Source organism: Hippocampus zosterae, chromosome 15 (assembly GCF_025434085.1).
Source record: "Hippocampus zosterae strain Florida chromosome 15, ASM2543408v3, whole genome shotgun sequence".
In the NCBI taxonomy this organism is placed as follows: Eukaryota; Metazoa; Chordata; class Actinopteri; order Syngnathiformes; family Syngnathidae; genus Hippocampus; species Hippocampus zosterae.
In genome coordinates, this window is record NC_067465.1 from 13,304,188 (window position 1) to 13,320,987 (window position 16,800).

A 16,800-nucleotide genomic window follows, 5' to 3' on the forward strand; every position below is an offset into this window, starting at 1 on the left:
AATGAAATAAGGTTCCTGCTGTGCCCTTGACGTTTGCAAATGTCTTCGTTTCACTTTCTTTTTTTTTTTAAATTTGGTTAGGTTATACAGTATTTTCAAGACATTGTTCCGATACGGGGGGAGAGCCTTGTGTAATAAAATGAACCACAATTCCCAATTTACGGTTTGAAAATCCTTCTGTATGGCCGCCGCAATAATACCAAAATAAATTGGGTGACTTGATGGAAGCAAACATTTTAATTCTAATCATATTTTTGTTGTATTACAGGTTTGTTCTGATTTGCAGAGTTTTAATACCGGTAATCCATCTTTTACTGAAAATGCAGATTTTCAATGTTTGTTTTAAACAAATAACAACAATGCAATTAAACATAGCCGCAACATTCCAGGAATGATCCGGATATGGGTGGAACCCACAAATGTAGATAAGGATAAGCTTATACTACAAAAAAAGGTTTACTAACAATCACAAGACCGACAAAGTACAAATAATGATGCTGGTCAAAAACATAAGGGCAAAACACCATGACAAGGGGTGCAGGGCAGGTTCAGGATCCGAGGTGAGCATCCCTCTGACGCCCAACTGCTCGACGCGTGTGAACATCTCTTTCGATCCAGGCGGCCAGCGAGGTGAATCATTCTTGGATAATTAGATAACGTTTCGGGATTATCACCTCTGCCACATACAGGAGACTAACAGGAACTGAAACATGACACATAGAAGGACAGCATGCACTGAAAATAGTTTCTACCAGATTCATTTTTTGAGTAGATGTATAGTCTATTTAAAATGTTTATGGATCCAGATGAATTAATTTCATTCAACCACTTGAGGAAATCAAATTAAATACCGGTAAATTCAACACACAATTTGTGTAAAAACAGAACCCCCCCCCTCCAATATTAGGGTAAAAAAGGTGTGAAAATGACTTGCAATGTATTAACAAGAGGATGAAATCAAAATGTAGCAACAGTTGGAAGTCATAATATCTGACCAGCGAGCTTTTCCATCGGTGTTTGTTGTGCAATGTGCCAATGAGCGCTTGATGTCGGGGGGCTGGATTTAATGAGATCTCCCACCGACTAACAGATGTGGTGAACCGGCTCAGTGTGAAGTTAACATCTGCACATAATTCGACGGTGGTGCTTTTGTCGAAAAACATGTCAGCAGCCTCTGTTTGTGAGTGCAAAGTTGTTATCGCCGTCAATGTTATTAGGTATGCCGCAGCTGGCCGCAAGTCTTTGAGACCGCACGTCACTGTTAGACTGAGCGAGGTCATGGGTGCAGGGCAATGCTATTGACTAAATGCTTGTTTTGAAGTTCAGAAACCTACTAACAGCATAATGCTATGCAGTGGACCCTCGGCCAATTTTTCATGGAAGATTTTACCTCCAAGGTCCAACAAAACTTGAAGCGCGGTGTCTGTCATTCTAAAAAGTCTTTCAACTTCTTAAATTCAGGTATGAGAAAACATTCTTGACGCTTATATCATCCAAATAACTTCAATGGTTCATTTTAATAGAGTATAGAAAAGGTTGATCAAAGCACTGATACAGATTTTTGGGCTGAATCGGAGCATTTTTCCCACCTTGTGATCAAAGTTATCAAAAGCCAAATTACCGGATGTTTCAGAAAGATTATTCTGAATGATTATCAGAATCAGCTTTCTTCGCCAAGTATGTAGAACACACAAGGAATTTGTCTCCGGTAGTATAGGCTACACTAGTACATCAATAACAAGCAACTACGATAAACAAGGACATTCAGTATCCCGTGGTGTGTGAAGAGTGAGCGCTCAGAAAACGTAAATCGAATCAGAAACGGATGCTTACAATGACATCAAGAATCTGGCTGCTGAGTGCAATATGAGCATCAAGTTGGGTTTCAAAGTAGGGTGTTAAAGTCTGGTTTCGATGTCGAGTATTGGAGTTAAAGACGGGTTCAGCAGAAGGTTTCAAATTATGTTCTGGCTGTCAAAGTCACTTTTCAAGGGATGGTTTCAGAATAGGTTTAGGGTTTCAAATTAGAGTTTTAAAGTACAGTTCGAATCCGGCCCCGGCCTCCGTGTGTGGAGTTTGCATGTTTTCCCCGCGCCTGCGTGCGTTTTCCCCAGGTACTGCGGTTTCCTCCCACATTCCCAAAACATGCATGGCAGACTGATTGAACACTCCATCAGTGTAATTGTGAGCGCAAATGGTTGTTCGTCTCTGTGTGCCCTGCGATTGGTTGGTGACCAGTTCAGGGTGTACCCTGCCTACTGCCGGAAGACAGCTAGGATCATTTCCACCACACCCGCGATCCCTGTGAGGATAAAGCGGATTGGAAAATGGATGGAAGTACGGCTAAGGTTGTTGTTTGTTCCGAGTGCAATTCGGTGTAAATCTGCGAAGAAGTGAGCGATAGATGAGCGATAGATGAGTTTCAATGTTGGCAAACATTGCCTCCAAGATGCGTGCGCATCTTAATGACGTTACTGTTGTTTACAAAGACGAGCGTTTTTAATTGCCTCCTCATTCCTCAGCGCATGTGTAAACCAGTGTGGTGGTTGCTGTTGCTGTTTCCGAACGAAGCAGCAGAGGTCGCTGGGGAATGCAAAGTTTGGATTAGTAGGCTTTTGTTTTCATTTCATTTCATTTTCATCATTCATCAACGTCATTGCGAGGCAAGGGTGGATTAAAAAAAAAATTGAATTACGCAACATTGGGTGTTTTCGTTGTGGGGGAAGCGGAAAAGAGAGAATGGCTTAATGAATGATTTTTTTCACATGAGGGGGTATTTTCGCACATGTAGATTTCATTGTAGAGGAGTTTCACTGTATGCTAACGTCACATGAAACTGATATGTAGAATAAGATTTGTTATTTTTGCAGACCCATACAAGCCAGTGCAGCATGGCCGCACGCAGCATTATGCTACACTGTATATTGTAGCTGCATCAGTACTGCTCCTTTTTCTTTGCAGTTTGGATGCCCCGTGGCACAATGCTGCCTCTCACGGATGTGTTTGACAAATGGGACTCGAGATTGTTAAGGGAGAATCGGGCACACCTCCCAACTGGAGCAGTTGGCTCACTCACGGAATGTAAGGGGTCTCGTTATGTGTGGACCGGAATGTGACTTATGCGCTTTTAAATCAGTGTGACCTTAGCTGATGACAAAGTTGGTGCCAAACCGGAGGGGCAAATACCAGACGGGGACAGCACGGTAAAGCGGGGAGGCTCCTAGATAGGGTAATGAATCACTCTTTGACATGTCTGAATCTCGTACTGTCAACGACGATGTCGCATTTTGCGGTCATGCCCACGCAGAGGGCGTTGAAACGACGACAGAGGCACGCCGCCGTGCTCTATTAAATCCGATGAACTGAGGGCACCTGTCGTGAGCCTCCTTCTGTTTTCTCGAGTCAATTTGTTTATCCATCCCCAAATAACTGATATTGATTGAAGAGCATTTCGGAGGCAGAAGCGTGTAATTAGACGCTAGTGACTCACAATGATAAGAGGGGTGAAAAAATATGAAAAATATTCATCCCGGCATTTGAATCAAGGGGAACTTCTCGTCTCAATTGGAAAGAAATGTTTTAGTTTTCAGCCACTTTGCTTGGAGCCTTAACTATTGAACCAACTTTTAAGTAAAGTTTGATTACAATGACTGCAGTGATCTTGAATAACAATGACTTGAATAAAGTTTAATAAAAATAACTACTCAGTGTTTTATTTTTTTTTATGGACGTAGTGTGGTCGAAATTGTTCAGACAGAAATCGGAGGAGCGAGCCTCTGTAATTGCTATGATTGGAATATCAGCCTGAATATGGCGATTGCTTTTATTGTTCAAAGGTGGAATTAAGTAGTCCAATGGAAGCTCTTTTTTTTTCATTTTCCATGCCCAGCCTAAGGGCACATTTTATCTTCATTTGAGACACTGCAACAGTAATTGTTGCGCCAAACGAACAATACTAATAACAACAACCCCAAAAAATAAGATTCTTTTATTTCAATCTGTGTTCTTTCATCGCACAGCAATTTTTAACATCACTTCAGAACAACAAGAGCAGCAAATTTGAGCGTTGTCGCTGATGCCCATTCAGACGTTTACTGCGCAGGACAAACGGACAAACACACAAAAACCAAATGAAAACACTGGCAAGGGGCATGTGGAAGAGCTAATACTGAACCACATTTGCAAAAGGGGGCGGCCCAGTGTCAAGTGGTTTGCGCGTCGACATCACAGTGCAGAGGTCGTGTGTTCAATCTCGGCTCTTTCCTTCCTGTGTTGAGTTTGCATGTTCTAGCCGGGCCTGCGTGGGTTTTCTCTGGGTATTCCGGTTTCCACCCACATTCCAAAAATTTGCATGGCAGGTTAATGGAACACTCTAAATTGTCCCTAGGTGTGAGTGTGAGCGTGGATGGTTGCCCGTCTCTGTGTGCCCCAACTGCCCGACGACAGCTGGGATAGGCTCCAGCACCCCCCCACAACCCTTGTGAAGATAAAGCGGATCGGAAAATGGATAGATGGATGGAAATTTGCAAAAGGCAGCAGTCAGAGTATCGAGTGTTACTCACCGGGCAGCGCCTCCGAAAGGCACCGGTTCACAGACAAATACAACTGTGTGTGCGTGCGTGCGTGCGCATAAGTTTAGGCCACTTTTGATGATGTTTAATTTGGGTTTATATTTTACAGAGCGAGTTTTTGACTATTATCAACATTGGGGGTTAATTGAAGACTCAAAATTCTGTAGGTGAGAATTTTACCTGAGTTGGTTTCAATAAAGTTGTAGCCAATCCTTAATTAGCGAAAAGTCTTTCCATCATTTATTTATATATTTTGGTACGATTTCAATTCCGCCCCAATTATCTCTTGTAGTCGCGCTATTCACAACCGTCAATTGACACCAAGTGGCCTTTTCATTGGAATGATACGGATGTCTAACACCTGGTTGATTACATTCATTGAGTGCATTATGTGGGGCAGATTATTTCCATTAATGCAGGCTGGTCCAGTTGTGTTCGCATGGATCAAACCTTTTTTCCTCTTTGTCATTACTGGTTCTTTTTCCTTCTCACCTTATTTAGGAGTCAAAAATTTAAATAAGTACCACCGTTTTTGCACAAGGGAGAGATTAGCTGTGTAGATTTTTTTCAAATGACAAGCTATTTTTTTTATATAGGGAATGAGTTAATAATAACATAAATCATCTCGGTATGTGCTTTGCTTCTATATTCTTCCCCAGACTTTATTCCAGTTTTGCTTACCCGTCACATCGTTTTAAAAATCCTGCTTTTATTGCAAGATTGTTTTTTCCTCCCCCTTCCGTAAAAAATTCTACCACACTTTACATACTCTTTTTCTTGTCTTGCTCAAAACAGCCAGTGGAAGTCACATCTTATGCAAGTGAGCAACAGGGTGGGGCCGATGGTGTGTCTGACCCATGTGAAATTCGGGGCTGGAGCCTTAGAGCAGGCTCTATTGGAAGAGCATGTCGGGAAACAAACAAGCGCTTGGGGCAGTCAAAGCCTTTTCTCTCATGGAGGCAGTACTTCATAGAGTATAACAAGTATTTTTATTTGTTTGATTGGCGCTTTTTCTTTTATTCACTGGAAAAGGTTGTGATTCGGGATTTTATGGATTCCTATCCTTAGTTTCTTCCGATTCCCTTACTTCATCATCGATTGGAAACACAATGCTGCTCTCCTTACCTTTTGGCTTTGACAACATCGGAGGGGTGCTGCTCCTGTGTGGAATGTGGCTGAAGTGAGCGTTTTGGGATAACAGTGCCTCTGTTGTTTCACACAGGGTAGTCACTTGAGAGTGGCTCTGGATTTTCTCCCAGCCTAGCTAAAATGTCGGGACATTTTAGCTAGGCTACATTGTAGCTAGTCCAACACAACTTGAAAAATCGTGTCGGACTGGTTATTCAGTAACTAATACTATTTTGTAACAGCAAGGCAGAGTGTAGGAGGGCTGGTCCACAGACCCATTTTCAGAAATAGTTTTTTGTAAATTAAATGTTTATTTAGTTACAACTAAATGAACAAAGACAAATAAAAGTAAGGTCAACGTAACTATTCCATAATACTCCATGTCCTCTTCTAAAGTGTTTAATGTATTACATTTTCTACGTTAACAACAACTCAAATCAGAAAACATCCCCATGTAGATTTGTTTGCAATACAAAAGATATCGAGTTACTGTGTCAGTTACATGTTCAGCAATCATCGTGAACACCGCAAGCGTCACAGGCTGTTTTTCCTTGCGAGCGTTTCCACAAATGCAAGGCGCACAGAGAAATACTGCAGAGTGCCGCTAAATCCACTCAGGTCACTCCGAATGACAAATACTGCGGTTGCCCGCTGCCTCATTTATCAGCATTAAGTCAAATCAGTAAGAGATAGAGGCAGGTAGCAGAGGCTTGCAGTGAGTGTTTGGGGGGTTGTTTAGCTTGTGTATGCATCTAAACAACAGATGCATTTAAAAACAAATATCAATAGATAAAGACTTTGGTTTGAAGAGTTCGACACAACTTGAGGTTCCCAACTTCCCCCTGCATCCTCTCCTGTTGTCATCAATGATGTTGTTGGACCCACCAGGATACCTCACAATGTTGGGTTAGCACTAGCATAAATCCTTACATTATCATTTTGTAGCATTATGTACATACTGCATTTATACTTACAATACATGTCGTGGTCTTGCTTAGTGCTCAAACCTACGTGACCACCATCGCCAGGGATGAGAGTCGAGTGTGCTAACCAGTAAGCTTAAGAAACGTTCATTTACTCGACTCTCCGTCGAGCCGCAAGCAATTCACTCCGAGCATGGAAATTGCCAGAATCGGACTGAGTAAGAATCGCTTCCTTGTTTGTCAAAGTCTTTTTGAGTCTTTCCGATTCCAAGTGTCTCCTGAAACTTTTGCAATTGCAGTAAAACTCACTACAATCAAGAGTCACTTGCATGTCACCATTTTGGATCCAATGACAGAAAATAGCAGTGGGGACACACTTATTCCCTTGTCTCGAGCGGGAGTTGCTTTGAGTTGGCGCTACTGCGGGCTTCGATAGGGCTTCCGGAACTTCCGTTGCAATGAATCGATTGTTAATGTAATATAGTAGGAGAAAGTTTAATGCATCCGTTTTTGGGTTTTTTTGTTTGTTTTTATCGGGTTCGGGAATTTCCGTTTGACCGAGGTCTGCAGGTGATAGATACGATTTCGCCCTCTCTCTTCGTCTCCCCTTCCCTCCCTGTGCGCTGCAACTTCAGGTAACTGCGCCCTTTGGCGTTGAAATGCGTGTCATTACAAGTCCACATCAAACAAATGCAATAATTCACATTGAACCATAATTGTGTACCAACCTTCGGCGGGCCGGATTAAAAAGACCAATTGGCCGGATCCGGCCCGTGGGCCGTGGTTTGCCCACCTCTGCTTTAGAGGCTAACCCACCGGCCAGCACTATTTCTGAAGCGTCCGATGAGGGAGGTTTGACTAATTTACATTTTGCACGGCACGAGTTGGCATCAGCTGTGTATATGCCCCAAAAAACCTCACTCCTCATCTGTTGTCACAGTACCAATATAACAGTCTTCATAGCAGCACCAGTGTTTTCACCAGGTGTCAACAAACAGCATTTACCAATTTGCATTCACACCAGTGACTTACAATTGAATTATATTTCTCATTTGGAGAGGTGGGGTGAAAAAAACAAACAAAGAAGCAATTATTCCTGATGGCATCTTTAATTTAATTACATTGTCTTTATTGATACGATGTGATTCAATTAAAACAGTCAGAAAAACGCAGCTGATTTATCGTGTTAGTCTGACGCAGATTTGTTGCTGTTGTCTTTTTATACACATTAAAAGAAGATATATTCCAAAACTCACTCACACAGATAAGAAGTGAAAGTGCAAGTGGAGGTTTCAAGGCAGATTTGTTAGTGGGTGTGGCTGTGGGTGGACATGATTTACTCCAGTAACACTTTATCACTTTGAGAAGGTGCTGTGTTTCATTTTGTACTATTCAATGTTAATTTGGGGACTTGCTGTGTATAGCATGTCCGACATGCTATACACAGCAAGAAATGCCATGTCCTCGCAGCAAATATAATGAAGAAAACTAGCAGGGGTGCTGGGTTATTTCTATATTTTGCAATTCAATTATTGTCGCCGTTGTCTGGAATGGACCGAAAACACAGTGGAGGGTGAATTACTGCATTCTAGTATATAAGCAATGTCTTTAAAAGTTGTTTTCAAGAGTTTAAAGCACATGGGAGTGGTAAAACTAACAATGGTTCTATATGGTCTCTATACTGTATGATGGTGTTTTGAATATTTCGCGTGGGTCTGGAACTGTCGTCAGGTTCAGAACCGAACAATGTTTTGGATTCCGGAAATGCAGGCTCAGACAAAGTGTGATCACAAAATATTTACGATAGAAAAGCGCACTGACAAAATACAAACTGATATCGCCAGCCACGACGAGACAGAAAAAAAACTATGCACTAAAGACAAAGTACTTGTAAAGGCAATGTATAAGAGAAAAGCGGGTGTACCCAAACAAAATATCAAAAGTCCAATAATGCGAAACCAAAGATCAAGATCGATAAAAAGGAATCATGAAAATACAAAGTTCTATGACAAAACAAGAGAAACCATAAAAGTTATGGAAACGTCTCGAGTACACCACTTGACGCACAACAGCAAGTAAGGTCAATAATCTGACAGTGACTTGGTAACATGGCAGTCCTCAATACCTGGCAAGGCTTGACGGAGAACGGGTGCTCCTGCTGGAGGGAAAACGCCCTTCGCTCGAGCTGAAGCTGAAACACAATCAAAGCAGACAGAACATGACAGGAATGTATCTTAAACAGGGACTGACTGCATACAAAATGGATGGATGGTTTCATTTTAAACTGGATCGCTTCTCTTTAGAAGCAGTCTCAGCCCATTTGTAATTCATGGCATTTTTGCAAGGCTATTTGTCCGCTGCGAAGACTGCAGTGTGTCTCGCTTGTAAATAAGCATCATGTTTGTCAGGCCAACTGCTGTTTAGCCTCTGCAGTAATAGATGTTGGATGATAATTGTGCAATAAAACCCGTCAGCGTTTGACTTAGCGCTCTTAGGACAACATACAAGAGCAACGATAAAATAGAGTGCTCATCTTTTGACCCTGCGGTGCCCCTTACAGCCAGCACCGGGAAAATAAATCATACCATCTTGGACCTTTCACGCACGCTGAAAGGCTGCTGAAATATGCCAGACGTCTAGGAGAGGGCTGTCCGGGGAGGGAGGGGTCAAGAGTCAAACCTCGCTGAGGAGTAGGTCAACACAAACAATCAGGTAGAGAGCAGAGCGCGTTCGTGCACAAACACACAAGTGATACTGATACATCTGTGGGTCATGCCATCGTCAGATGAGGTAATATCATGAAAACTTGCCTTTGAAGGACTTGTGAATAAATACAGCTGTACCTTGACTAACTAGTGCCCCAACTTAGGAGTATTTTGGACTAGCAATCAAGGCATTGTTATGGCCTTGCACGTGGACAAGCACAGCCAGCCACAGTGGCTGTTACACCTTCAGCCACTGATGGAATGGGACAAACTCTCCAAGGTGCAAATACAAAATGAGGCCTCGCTCAAGGAGCTACTAGAGTCATTTGTCACTTTTCTCTTCCTCCCGACAGACTTTCACACTGAAATAAGCAGACTCCAGCGAGGACATTCCTAACTAGGCCCCTAAAATGACACATCCAACTGATGAATACTACAGCAAGTGCAGTAATTATGCTTATTAAAAGCCGTGTATTTCTTTATGTTCTCTTTTTGTTGTTGTTGTTTCAATACAACACAGTACTAGTTTTCAGTATTTAACATTTTCAATAGGTTGGCAGAAGATCCAAAGCCACAATCAAGTGACTCCTTTGTCTGAAACTTTATCATGCAAACACCCTCACCCGCCCTGGGTGCATTGCCCCTGCTGTCACGTCCAAGCTTAAAGGTAAGCAGAGCTGCATTGATTTATTTTTTCGCAGTCCACGAATGAGCTAATGCTCCGTGAAGATGATGACAGCATTTTTACTCACGCAAGGTACAGATCGTAGACGATGCTGTGTGTATGTCAACAAAACAACAAAACAAGACTAATTGTTTTAGGATGGAGACGCAGTTCTTTCAAGTAACACCACTTATGTAAATGAATAATTTCTCTCCTGAGAGCTTTTGCAAAACATTGCAATAATTACCCATAGGAAAATTTTGCCCAGCAAGTTTCTCAGCCGCTTAATCTTATGATGTGATGCAAATATATATATGAGATGCCGTATGTGGGTCAGACCCATGTAAGCTTCCGCCGGGAGAACTGCAAAACAGCAACTGAAGTGAGAGGGAGACAAATTTTCGGAATCTCTTCTTCCGCTGCCGCTACATGGAAAATAAATCAGAGATCAATCAGCGGCGCAGTGGGACCTCTCGCCGCCTGTGTCTGCTCTGCCGTTTCTCACAGACGCACGCTCCTGCGATGAAAAGTCATGGCAAAAGGCAGCAGTGGAAAACTTGCACTAAGCTTAAGCCCCTCTGCTACCTCAAGTCATTGTGTCACCAGCCGGTGACTAGTTTAATCATGGCGGGCCGAGCTGACAGCCTGTGTTATTGGACCACGTTGCCTCCTTGGCTGGCCATCCTGCAACATGGGAGCGCAGCGCTCCAGCCAGCCACCTCTTTTGGGGGAGATAGGAAGGTGGTGGGGGTGTCATTTTAACGGTGCACCAACCCCAGCAAGCGCTCCCAAAGCTGAGAGCGCGCGTGATGAATGTTCTTATCGCTCGGTGCACTCGGTCCAGGTGCCTGCACAGCGGGGAGTGGAAACGGAGGGAGATAGCGTAAAGCTCCTCTGTTTTATGCCCTACTAGCTTCCCCCCGCCGGCAGATGAAAAAAAACGCTGGGGTATGGTGGAGCGGGTCCAGTCACCATCAGCCTTGTCCAAACTACTTTTAGAATGTACTTGGTGATGCAACATTTTTTTTTTACTTTTGAATAAAACTTTTGTTCTGAAGAGTAAATTACTATATGACTATATTACAATACAGTAGTCATGCACAGATTTGTGGTTCACTATTCAGGTCAGATGAGTTAGTGGAGACCAGAGTTCAAAGCAAACATGGTGCATCAGCATTTAGCTGTTATGCTGCACGCAAATGAAATGAGCCCCGCCCCCATACCTTTGATTAAGGTATTTTTGAGAATTTCTAGAATCAATTTTTCAAAACTCATTTCCTTGCGCCGTAGGTCCTTTTAATAAGTTTAGTAAACTACTTTGTTTTGCTCTACTTTTCTTAAATGTCTTAAATTCTTCAGTTTTTTTAAAAGTCTTCAATTCTTATTTTTTTAATGTTTTAAAATCACCTTTAATGTTCAAATGTTGCCTTTAACTGTACCTAAGTGATGCATCTCGATTTACCTTGTGAATGAAATGCGCTACATAAATCAAACTGCCTCATCTATAGTGTTTGCATTTTTGTCTTGAAAACCTTTCCACATCCTATTCTCTTTTTTGTGTTTGTTTAACTGTTTCAAACAACAAGATGTATGCAGGAATAGTTATGTTTGTATTATTGTCCATGTTTTATGTTGTACCATTTTTTCTATTTTCTGTTAAATATTGTTTAAAGCACTTTGTTACAGCTGCAGCTATTGAAAAGCACAATAGAAATAGAGGCGCATTGTGCTGTATCGTATTTTTCGGAAGCCCCTTGAGATGCCAAAGCCTAAGGTCAGAAAGGCAACTACGCCGAATTGTGGATACACCAATCAGACTCCACAATGGCAGAGCAATTGACAGAATTTGTACAAACGGACGTGCAGGCAAAAATGAGAACCAAAAAGTGCAACAAAAAGCCATAGGGATTGGAAGTGAACGAAACAGAAACGGAATCAAACCTACACAAGGAAAATAAGCACAAAATAATGTCAAATCACAGAGGGCTGGAAAAAAACGATGAAATTCAGATAAGGAACAATCATGTGAAAAGCTTGCGATTATGATGACAAGCTGGTTTCCTTCCTTCCTTCTGCCGTGATGAAATCCACGTCTGTCTTGTCATAGACAGGAGGCGCAAATGCAGGAGGCTCCACCCACCAACGCTCACGAAGGGAGACTGGGAACCAAAAACAAAGCGTCGTCACCAAATGCAGGCAGAGAAACATGAAGGTAGTACAGAAATTGGTTTCAAGGAAGCTTGTTGAAGTAATTCACCTCAGCAGAGGGGGAAAGCTCTTTCTGTCGAGTTATTCGTGGAAGCTCCAAAGAGTCTTCGCCACATGTGCATATAGATGTACACTTGTATAAGTATAAAACTGCCGTTCAATTCATGTGAAGAAGAGATTTGGTGAAAAAAATGCTTGTAAGGCTCGATTTCCACGACTGAACAGACTGGATTTGAAAAGAGCAAGAAAGATTCAGTGGACACCATTTATTAGCTTTCGAAGACTGAATGAAGCCATGCGGCGGGCCAAATCTGGCCTTGTGTTTGACACCTGTATGTGAGGGCGTTTACCCTACAATTCGGCCAGCAATTTGCTTCCCGCGGATTGGCTGGTGGCCATGTAGCACACAGCTGTGCCTCTCAACCAATCACCAAACTCTCCTGACCCCAACTGGTCATGTGAATCAAGCACACCTGTTCAAGGGAACCAATTTCTTAACACCCAATATCGACACCATCACGGGTCAGACCACATAGCTGAGATCTGGGACAAGATTGTAGACCTTCAGGAGGCCCGTATGGGCTACAGCAGGGGTGTCAAACTCTGGTCCTGGAGGGCCGATGTCCCGCCTGTTTTCCAAGTCTCCCTGTTGCAACACACCTGATTCAAATGATCAGATCTTCAGCAAACCTGACATTGAACCTATTCATTTGAATCAGGTGTGTTGCAACAGGGAGACTTGGTAAACACGCAGGACAGCGGCCCTCCACGAACTGAGTTTGACACTCCTGGGCTACAGCAACCATCAGCAAAAGGCTCGGTGAGATCAGACTGCTGTTGTCGTCATGATGCCGCCATCCTTCCACAGTGGAAGAGTGAGGATGATCATGAGAAAGGTCAGGGAGCAGCCTCAAAGAGCATGCTAAGAACCTTTGAATGATCTGAAGGAATTTTCAGGACTTTAATCACTCAGAAAACAGTTCGTAATACACTGTGACGAGACTGACCAAAAAGGCACTTGTTCAGGGTTAAGCGTGCTAATTAACATTTATATTGAGGCTAGGCTGTGCTCAGTTGAAACCAGGTTACAGCATCAAGTCCAGCTGCCATGTTAGGAGGATGAATGAAATTTGACTAACACTTAACAATATTGTTTCCTTAATGTTCCCAAATTCCCAACTTTTTTGGGTGATTCCCTCATGTTCACTTGTGCACATGAGGTCAAGAAACCATCGCAAAGTATTTGCAGCTTGGAATGACATATACAGTACCTCATATTGGGAAAAAAAAACCTGCCACCATCACAATAAATGGTTCTATTTTGCAATGTTTATTATGCAATGATCAGCATGATTGACTCCATGATTGCCTTCCGCCAGGCTCCTTTCTTGTCAAATGGAAAACGAGATGAAAACGATCATGCCGGTTTCCGAGCAGGAATCAAACTTGCTTGTTGCTTTTTTTTTTGGACAGATAGTTGCAACAGAGGTGAAAAAAAGTTTCTAAAACATCACTCCAAGTTGGCAACAATAACTGCTTCAGTAAATGAGCTTCTCTCAATCTGCAGCCGAATTGTTGGAGTGAGCTGTATGCGTCAGCATAGATGTTTGAAATCAATTTATCGCCCGGACCGAGAAGAAAGTCATTCATACTTCACTGTATGCTGTATGTTTTATTTTTTTCACCCTATTATTTTTCTTTGACCTTGTCAGGCATAATAGGAAAAAAAAGTTCTGGAAATATCAAGTGTTCTGTTGCTGGTTGCCTTTGGAATGATGTGAATGGTGCTCATTGTGTTACGTGTATGAATGTCCTGCTTTCATTCCGGTGTTTTATGAAAAATGGAATGTGCAGAAAGAGGAGACGGGTGGCGCTCACATTGTTCAGGTGCAACAATGGAGTGCTGGAGTTGAGACGAATCGTCAACAAGTTTCCTCACATTTCCTTTCAAACATTTCAAAGGTCTCTAAATGTACCTTTTTCAATTTTAAGACATGCCTCTGCAACACTAATCACCCTTGAACAGATTAAGTTTACGATTGACAAATTTATCCTGACAACAATCCTAGTTGTGATTTAAAACAAAAATGACACAAAGTTAAAATGGTGACTTATCAGTAGTTGACTAGTCTAGTTTACTACTCCACGTTGCTAAATGCTTGAAGTGTACTAATAATGTGTTTTTGGCAACTCGTATTCCAGTGATCCGGTTAGGAGGACTTTTGACTCGCCCGTGTGCTGCTGTCGCCTGACGGGAGCGCTCTGCAGAGAGGCAAATTATCAAGCCGCCAACAAGGTAACATTCGCTTTGTACATCTCTGCGCTTTGAAAATAAGATGGTTGTCGACGAGCTAGTGGTTAGCCTCGCTAGCTTGGTTTATTCTGATTGTCGCTCTTACACGATCCATACCAGCGGTGATGGTTTAAAAAAAAATCCCCCAGTTCCACCCATCAACACAGAATTTGGATAACATGGCTATTATGACAAGAGACAAAAATTCTTGAAGACCCGTGCCTGAAGTCGGACAATTTGGGTTGCAGCAGCCATTGGCAGATCAAGTCTTCCCGGAGTGGGAGTGGTCAGCGAGTGATTAGGGGGGGCCTTGGCCACCACGTAACTTCGCCCCTGGTTAGGCGGAGGCATGCTAGACACGAGCAATGCTAAATTATGATTTGTTTGCCTTCACGAGTTAATGTGGCCTGAACATGACGTTTAAAGTTGATTTTGAGGATTTGGTATCAAATGGAGAATGTCATGGCCTGCTCCTCACGGCTTAAACCAGGGGTGTCCAAACTTTTTGCCAAGGGGGCCAGATTTTATGTGGTAAAATGTCGGGGGGCCGACCTTGGCTGACATTCTTTACATTGAACAACAATATTGTTCAACAAATTTTAGTAAGCCAGTCTGTTTCACATTTCCATTTTTATTTTAATTTCAGCAATCTTAAGAATTTCTTTTGGTTCATTTGAAACAGGTATATCACATGCAACTGCTTATTCACTTGACTTTTTCTTAAACAGAAGTCTCCTGAGTGCAAATTGATTGATTTAAAACATAAAATGTATCACCATGACTTTTCAATAGTCACAAAACCTGTGACTCGAATAACGGGGAGATGAACAAGCAATACACATATCCACAACTGCAAGGATCATTTGAAATATGACATATCAGTCAATATAAACATGGAGTGATGTCTTGTTAACTCGTGAGTGATGCCCTCTAGTGTCTAAATGCTATTACTCATTTAGTGAATGCTATTACGCATTTAGCCACTAGAGGGAAGCAGTACTCTATGAAACATCACTCACCAGTCTACGAGACCTCAGTCAATGCAACACATGTTCCATTGCGCCCAACCTGCGGGCCAGACGGCACTGATTTTATGACAGGGGCCGAGGGCCGGATGAAATTCGACCGCGGGCCGGATTTGGCCCCCGGGCCGGACTTTGGACATGCCTGGCTTAAACAAACACAGTCCACTATCAAATCATGTACCAGTCCATACTTGCTGATTAATTGAATCACTGTCTCTTTCGAGCTACCGGTAATTGATTGTGGTATTTTTGTAATATTCTCTGATTTTAAAATGTGTTGGGTTTTTTTTCCTTTACTAATCAGAGAGCTTTACTTTTAGTATAAAATTCAACTGGCGGGTCTACTCGCAAAAGACTTAAATGTGCCACCTTTTTTTTCTGCCAGCACGTTGAGTACGCTGCCCTGTTGAGGCGTCCTCATTTAAGGTTTCACACTGTTAGCTATTGAAGAGCTAAAAAAAATGTTTGTACCCGTCTATCTTTTATTTCTGAGCACCTCCTTTTATCATCTGGCTTTGTGCTCTCTGATAAGCACCCTTACTGGGCCAGGCAGGAGCGCAAGGTTCTGCGGTAGTTTGAGCGTATTTCATCCCGTTTGGACTGAGTCACCGGGCACGATCAAACGACGCCTCATACGGACTAAAGCACAATAAATCCAATCAGCAGCGCAAGGCCGGCGGCTTGGCTACAAAGAGCAGAAACGGCTTCTGCCTTTCTTACGATGGTCGCCCTGCCCTGCCTGGAGAGCGTCTGGATGAAAGAGCTCAGTCGGTGATTGGGTGAGTCCGTTTTCTAATAAGCTTTGCAAGGAAGCTCGAAATGGGACGCAAGGTTGGAAACATCACAGTTCACGCCTCACACAATTGTTGGATAGAATTTTCAGGAGGATAGTCGAATATTGAAATATTCAATAGCTGGAGCCATTATGAACATGATTTGCACCCACTGAGCTGGACAAGAGCTGGGGCGACCGCTCGGAGGCACTGCTCTGAAGATTTCTTAATCAACCATCTCAGAGGGGGGGCGCCCACCTCTCCGATTGCATCTTGTTGAATGTTGAATGTTGAATATAGCATTCTAACATTATATCGTACATTATGTCAAATGTTTCTCAATAGACATCCATTGAGGATAAGTCATCCTGAAATGGGGATTCTCCCACCTGCAACCGCTTCTAAAGGTTTCTCATTTTCCCCCAGATTTGTTTTTTCCCTTGGGGAGGGAGGGGGGGTTCCTTGCCCTCCTGCGGGTTCAGGTCAGGGAATGTCATGAATACTTGTCAA

General features: G+C 42.7%; 1 long non-coding RNA gene across 2 annotated transcripts; it reads left to right on the plus strand.

The window, feature by feature from the left end:
- Positions 1-9,647: 9,647 nt before the first annotated feature.
- Positions 9,648-16,537, plus strand: LOC127616336 (uncharacterized). 2 transcript variants are annotated; one of them, XR_007967092.1, is made up of 5 exons: positions 9,648-9,769; positions 9,880-9,994; positions 12,103-12,203; positions 14,402-14,495; positions 16,181-16,537. It is a non-coding gene; the product is annotated as an uncharacterized LOC127616336 (long non-coding RNA). The 2 variants fall into 2 exon arrangements; XR_007967093.1 differs by having other exon boundaries at positions 16,184-16,537.
- Positions 16,538-16,800: the final 263 nt, after the last annotated feature.